The sequence below is a fragment of the Malurus melanocephalus genome, unplaced genomic scaffold (genome assembly GCF_030028575.1).
Source record: "Malurus melanocephalus ecotype Western Australia unplaced genomic scaffold, MMel_1.1 scaffold_8, whole genome shotgun sequence".
NCBI classification, from domain to species: Eukaryota; Metazoa; Chordata; class Aves; order Passeriformes; family Maluridae; genus Malurus; species Malurus melanocephalus.
The window spans coordinates 3,013,951-3,021,492 of NW_026623240.1; positions in this window are offsets into that span (position 1 = coordinate 3,013,951).

A 7,542-nucleotide genomic window follows, 5' to 3' on the forward strand; every position below is an offset into this window, starting at 1 on the left:
CGGGGCCACGTCTCCGGTCTGACGCACTCGGCGGGTGCCGGGGGGCGCCGGTCGGGCCGTGCCCGGCGGCGATGGGCGGGACGGACGCGCTCCGCCCGCTGCTCCGGAGGCGCCGGTAACGGTACCCGGGAGCCGCGACCTCCGGGCGCGCCCGCGGCATCCCCCGCCGGAGGAGCGGCGAGGCGGGGGCTGGCGGAGCGGCCGCGGCACGGACGGGCCGGGCTGGGGCTGGAGCTGGGGCTGGGGCTGGGGCTGCTCCGGGGTCCGCACCGAGCGCGGTCGGTGCCGTGGGAAGCAGCGGCGGGCGGGAGTCGCTGTCCCCGCGCGGACGGGCGGCTTCGCGCCGTGTCGGGAGGGTGACAGCAGAAATTGTGATGGAAAGATCTGGACCTCAACACGCAGGGCCGTGGAACGACTATAAAGAGACCAGGCTGTAAAGCGCCTGGGACTGCATTAACAATGGAAAAGTGTCTCAGAGAGTGACAATTGGAAACACAAACTTCTGGCCCAGCAATTAAAAAAGCGCAGTCTGAAAACTGCTGCTGAAAGAAACCACATGTTTAAAGGGACTTTTGTCCAACATTTCCCGAAAGATTTACATCTTTGGCAGAACGAAGAGACAGGAGAGCTTCTGCATAAGAGGGAGGTACTTGCCCTCCAATAACTTGCCCCTAACCTTAGGGGTAGTGTGTRTATCCCCCTAGGGACAGTACAAGTATGTAAACAAGAAATACAAATACATAGGCCCACTGGGGAGGAGTTAATGAAAACAAACACAACATGATGCCTCACAGCTGTTTTGCTGCAAAAAATATTAACTGCATTGGGATGTGAACCAAGGGTCTGCCAGGGATAGCTGTGGGTAATTCTGACTTTGTGTACTTTGTGACTGTCTGCTTCAGGGACTGCTGAGGGCAGACTCAGGTTCCTCATTTGGGAATCATGRATGTGATTTATAGCTGTGGGAGTTCAGCTCATGGTTTGCCTGAAGTGTTTGCTTAAGTGCTTTGCTGTGCAGAACTGCTTTTTTCAGCTGAAGCCTCAAGGCTTTCTGAGGGACCTCAAGAAATGAGGATCTGAGATCTGACAGGAGCTGGAAGAGGTTGTCAGCATAGTTCCCACACAGTGCTTCAGAGCTGCCAGCCTAAGACACTAAGACACCAGTAATATTGCATCATTACATAATTTTAAGTGTTTCCACCCCCCCCCACCCCCCGCCATGCTTTGTGGAATATGGCTAAGGAATAAAACAGGACAAATGAGCAGGGTTTCCACATGGACAAAGCACTTTTTCTGGACTGAAGGAATAGTTATGGTGACTGCTGTGTTCATTTTATTGGTTTCTTTCCATTACTCTTAACTGCTGGCAGCAGCTTAGAGAATCCCTCCCTGTCCTGGATGGTTTCTTCTTTCARACATTTGCAGGCAGTTGTTCCGTTCACCCTTTCATCATCGCTTAGCTCATTTAGTCTTTCCTCATAAGTCAGTCCCGCCCRTTACTTAATCATGGTGCTGCTTTTCCCTGAACTCCCTCTCAGTTGCTCGTTTATTTTATGGTGACATGGTGGCCAGTAATCCTGCCATTGTTAACGTTTCCTGTTGTGGACTTTTGGGTTATTTTTGTTCAGAGTTTCTGCAGTACTTGGAGGACTGAGCTAAGCTTCCCCTGTGAAGAATAATTACAGGCAAGGTCACTGATACTGAATAGAAAACATGGTCCATGGATAAATATAGCCGATGGGTTTGGGGACAGAGGCTTAGTGCAGTTCTGGTATGTGAGTTTCTAGTGGAAGAAGGCCCAAAAATACAYGTTTGATAGTAAACACACAACTGGGCTCCAAATACCTTTGCTCTAGTGAAAAAGTTCTGCTGCCTGCAGAAAATTGTAATTTATTTGCAAATTCCTGCATTATTTTAAGACTGTCAAAGCCGGTGAAATCTGAAGTAACTTTGGAGTATTTATTTTACTAAACTGGTAGGCAACAGTAACTGAATTCAACCATCTGCATGACTGCAAGTTTTTGACATGCTTTGATTTTGCTGTTGCCTCTTTTTCATTGACTCCAGTGGAATGTGGGACAGGTCACATAAGAAATGTCATTACTCCAAACTTAGTACATTTGCCTTTTACTGTCAATTGGCCCATTCTGTCATTCATAATTTACAGATTCTCCAAGTGTTACTGCTGCCACTGGGTGCTAACTTGCAGTACTCACACTATGACAGAACCAGGAGCAGGGTTTGATTTGCACCTGAGATAAAACTATCACAGACCAGCCTCCAAACTCAGTTGAACACAGGGACAGACTGCACCATCAGTGCTTACATTGCAGTTATTCTTTGTCATGGAGCTGTGGGCTGATTCTCAAGTGTGATCCAGGTACAGGATGCCCAATCCTGGAGTCCTTGCTCAGCACCAACCACCAGGTTACAGCCCCCATCTTCTATTCATTGCTGCTCCGAGTTCTGYTTTGTTTATTTTCTTTTTCCCCTCTCCAATCCCTTCATAATGTGAGGATGCACCCTCAAAAAAACCACAAAGTGATCCCATACCCTGAAGTGTGGGGTCCCAAGACCAGCACTGAAGCTGGGTCTGAGGAGATGGTGCTTGACAGATCACTCACCCTCAGCTTTGGAAGAGATCAGGGTAAGAAAACTGGGGTTTGAGTGCCAGAGCTCTGTCTATACTTGGAAACACACCCACAATGAAAATGCTTTTCATCAGTCATCTCTCCAACAACTGTTGAAAACASCATAATCTGCTAACACAGAAAAGCTAAATTGCTTTCAGACAAAGCACTGAAAAACTGCTTCTGTGATTTGATTCAGCTCAAATCCAAAATGCATGATTTGACAGCTCTAGTACTTCTTAGCTGCTTGAAGTTTCTGTCAGAATTTCTTTTCCCTAGTTTGTTTTTCTCTAGTTTTACATTTTAACTCCTCTGTACCCAGATTAATGTTTTTGAAATATGAATTTTAAGTACACCAGATGTTCAAATAACAGCAGTGCACTGGGAATACAGACTTCTAAAATGAATTGCATGGATGCTTACAGGCTGGGAAGGAAAAGCAAAGCTTCAGAGCAGGATGAAGACTACAGTCATTTTTTAAGGCCACAACATTTTCTAAGTACTAAAACTTGCTTTAATCAGRAGGAAAACACTGAAAGGATGTTTAATCTCATAAGCCCTTTTGTTGTTTCTAAGAGAAGAAGAGCCACATTCATCACTGATAATGATTACAGTGAAAGCAGTGCAACTACCTCAGGGAAGAATTTGGCCCAAGTAGACATCTCTAGAGAAGCTATGGACAGCTGTCCCCACATATTGTTGAGAACATACAGAGCTAAAGACATACTAAAAGAAACAGAACTAGCTCCCATTTTTCTGACCTTTGGCTGAACTGGAGCTCCTGGATTTGAAGGTTGCTGTACCTCTGTAACAGTTCTGATCATCATTAAGTTTCCTTCAGTGATCTGTCTGAAAACATCTTCCTAACTGTGGAGCTACGCAGCTGTGCCTGCTCTGGCTRTGGCAGCCCGAGCCACTGAGCCGTGTGCTTCACGGGATACAGCATCTTATCTAATTTTAGATGTGATGCAAYGAGTGGGGGCAGCGCACATGAGGCAGGAGGGATGGAGCCCAGCAGCTYGAGCTCAGAGCACGCACTTTATAATTACTGACTGCTACTTTCAAAATAACAGAGCCTTTTATTACTACCAATGCACATTTATGGGTGTGATTGAATAAACAAGCTGTAGCAAGGACAAACACCTCTGGTGGAGGATATTAGGACAGGAGTCAAGCAGCAGGCCCAGATTGTAGCTGAGGCTGCCCCAGTGCTGCCTCCCAGCCTTTCCTCTCCGATATTCTCTGCTGAAATGCTCTAACTGGGACAGACATACATACAGGCTTTCTTCTGCATGGGAGCCATCCCTTCCCCTCATTCAAGCACTCACAGAGATGGCTTCATTCAAGTGTTTCGTTTTCCCTCATACTTGGTTTTTTCCACAGCTTTCTGCCTCTCGCCAAGTTAGTCTGCTCATGACCAAATTCATGCACAGAATCTATGCATTAGTACAGAGAAGCTCTGCTGTTAGGGGTGTCTCCACTTGCCAGAGCAGTGACCTCTCCTGAGCACTATCTGGGCTCCGTGCTGTACTGGACTGAGTCCCTGATTACATGACCTGCTCCTCTGGCTGACATCCTTCAAAGAGATAACAGGCTGTCCGTGGTGGTCCAACTTGGATGTTTCAAAGAGGATTCAAGTATTTCACTGTCATTAAACCAGCATAGAATGTCTATGCCTAGCTCCCCACCTCCAAAATTCCACTATTTAATTACCTAYCCTTTTGTCCACTGTTAAACAGTTAATTGCAGATCTTTTACTGGTAGCAAACCTGTGTCAATAAATCATATTCTAAAAAGCACAAACAGCACATTCTTAACAAAAATATCTTGTACACATCTAAGTGATAAAGTAAATGTTTGAGAAAGAAGTCTCTAAATTTTTTTCATGGTATTTTAAAACAGTCATCTCAAAATAAACAAGAAGAAATGTTTGTTAATCATCTGGAATTTTTAATTTCCTATTTTGCATGGGAACYTGAGTAATCAGACATATGGTATGCTTGTTAACTGGGAAAGGGTCAGGATTAGAATAGATTCTCAAAATTAGAAAGCACTTAAAATACAGCAGCAGTCTTGGCTGCCTAAACTTAAACAATGTTTTGTGTTAATTGCTGGAACAGARCAACACTGAAAAAACAGCACACATCTAAATTATTCCCTGAAATTCCTCTTGTCTAGCAGGAGAGAGGAAGTCTCAGGGGATTGGGGATGAACTAGCCCATAATTTACCTGCACAGGGGATTATCTGATACAGACAGAGCTGATAAAGGAATGAATTGTTGCTCGGTGGCTTCTGTATGAGCTYGGTAGCTTTAGGAATTGTGAGATTCCTGACACAGTAGAGGTCAGATCAAACTAACAGTATTTTTGGATTTATAGTGCTAAGCATCCCTGAGCCAGCCAGCAGTGAAAGCATGTCCTGCTGTGAGTGTTCTGCTGGGTGTGAGAGTGCAGCTCATGGGCTGCGCTGCTGCTACCGGGGCAGGTTGGATGGAATGAAAGGCACATGGGTCTGGTTTTGGACGGTGTCGTTCTGTCAATCAGGAGGGCAATCAGTGGCAGCAGACAGCTCCCAGCATTTCCTGCGTCATGAGACAAGGCCCACGCAGAGGATGAATGGGTTCGTGGTTTGCTGCTTATCCATGACACAGATCCAGGCCAGCTCCACTTCCGCCAGCGGAAGTCRGCGTGGATCCTGCAGCTTGGTGCACATTCGTCAGCCACTTAGCGTGGAATGCATCTGACCCCACTGCAATTATGTCTGCTGTGTTCAGGCTTGCCTCCATGGCAGTGCTCACAAGGTAAGAGGGGTTTTTCCACTGTTGTTTTTCAGTCATGTATTTGTTCCTTGCACTTCACCAGGAATCAATTCGAATCCAACTAYTGGAAAAACATCCCACAAAAAAACCCTTTGGGATAGTTTACGATTTCCACGCTGGCTACTTCCCCCTGCTTCAGTGGGGGAACAGCCCAAAAGACCATRTACTTCACTGCAGTGTTTGGGAAGGCTGTTTGGAATAGGCTGTTGTGATGAGGGACCATAGATAACAGCAATCTGTAGCCTGCACTGTCTGCCTATTCAGGTCTCATACACACAGCATGCACCTGATATTTTCATTTTTACTCTCCCCTTTCCTCAGTTGTCAGTGGTTTGGTCTCCACTGGGACTACACTAAATTCAGCCAAGTGAGTGACTTCACATTTAAAAGTCTCTATTGTTATTTCTAGAACTGCTTCTGTATCCTCTGAGCTCTGGCTGTGAGCCATTCACACAGGTAAAAAATGACAGTGTGAGGGCTTCAATGAGAGTTGTCTTCCTTCTCACAGCTGGAAGTGTTTCTGGTGAATGTGATTTGCAGAGTTGTCCAAGCAGTCCAGGCTGCATTGCCAGAACTTTCTATCAATATGAACAATTATTACACTAGAGTATTCCAAACTAAGGCTGCATGTATTTCCATATACATGTTCTTACATAAAACAACCACAGCTGAGATAGGGTTGTTTATCTCTTATTACAGCACAAATGTGAGGGGATGAAACATCCATGCAGGCTGCTCTGGTCTAGCTGTTTGAAATGTATGTGGTTCATTGACTCTTTGTTCAGCAAAAGGCTGATTATATACTTACACTTGAGACATTTAAGACTCAAATGATGCTTCAAACAACTTCCCCTTAGACTGGTTAATCRTAATTTAAGGAACAGAACTGCACATTTTTCTTTGCCTGGCTTCATCTGCCGTATTGCGGTTTTAGAGCACTGTATATGACAAACCTTCCAGGAATCTCAAACACAAATGGAWGTTCCACTGAATCACTTGAAGCAGCTGAAAAACACCATTAGTGAGGCCACACAACTGCATGGAATGTGTTGAATTTCCAGGAATAGGATTGCTTCCTGGAGATTATTGTGTAAAATACAATTATAAAGAAGTAACAAAGGTAATGCTGACACTGTCTCTGCACCACTCGGCTATTTTAGTTCATGAAAAGAATGAAGAAAACAGACATGCTCCAAGACCTTTGCTAGGMTAACAGGAAGCCTACATGTCAAGACTGAAACAAAGCAGTACAAAATTATCTCAGCATAAAACACGACTTCTCCATGATTTTATTTCACAAAACCAAATCCAGTTTTAGCATGAATGCTTCCATCCAGCAGTAATAAAGGAATGACTAGGTAAAAGGCAATAATTATATAGAAAGAGGTGAAATCGGCAGTTTTGAGGAGAAAGGAGAACAGTGTATTTGGGACACACAAGTAACAGGAAACCTGACCATTCATTTTCATTAAGAAATCAGTTCTGCTAACTAGAACTTACACTGAAGCAGAGGTAAAGCAGAGAACTTTCAAAGGAAAGTATCACATAGCAAAACTTTGGCCTCAGTTTGTAATGGAAGCAATCCTTCCAGGAGAGCCTTTTGTTCTTTTTCTTCAGAGAGCCTCTACTCCAAYATGATAGAGGATGCCTTACTTAAAAATAAATCGTCTCTTACAAGTTCGAAATRTGGTGTGGTTTCAGACCTGGAAATGTTTGCTTCTCAGCTTCATCGAGCAGATCTCAGGTCCTGATGAGTAAACTCTGCACCTTCTACTAAGACATTGGGGTCAAACTCAGGTGACATTGGGGTTACTGTTCAGTGATTGTGTTCTTCATGTTTCAGGTGGTGCTTGAATGTACAAAGATGTTGGATGTAACACAAAAACAAGGTATAGCACTTCATGAAACAAGTTTTCAAATGCTCTCATATTTCTGTTACTTATTTACTTTTGGGTCCAACAAACAGAGAGATGTAGGAATAAAAAAACCCACTTATGTGCATCCAAGGATAAGGAACTAGCCCCAGGCAGCTTATCAAAGTTTAAAGAACAAGGATATGATCCTGTAGTTACTTTTCACATCCACTTATTGCA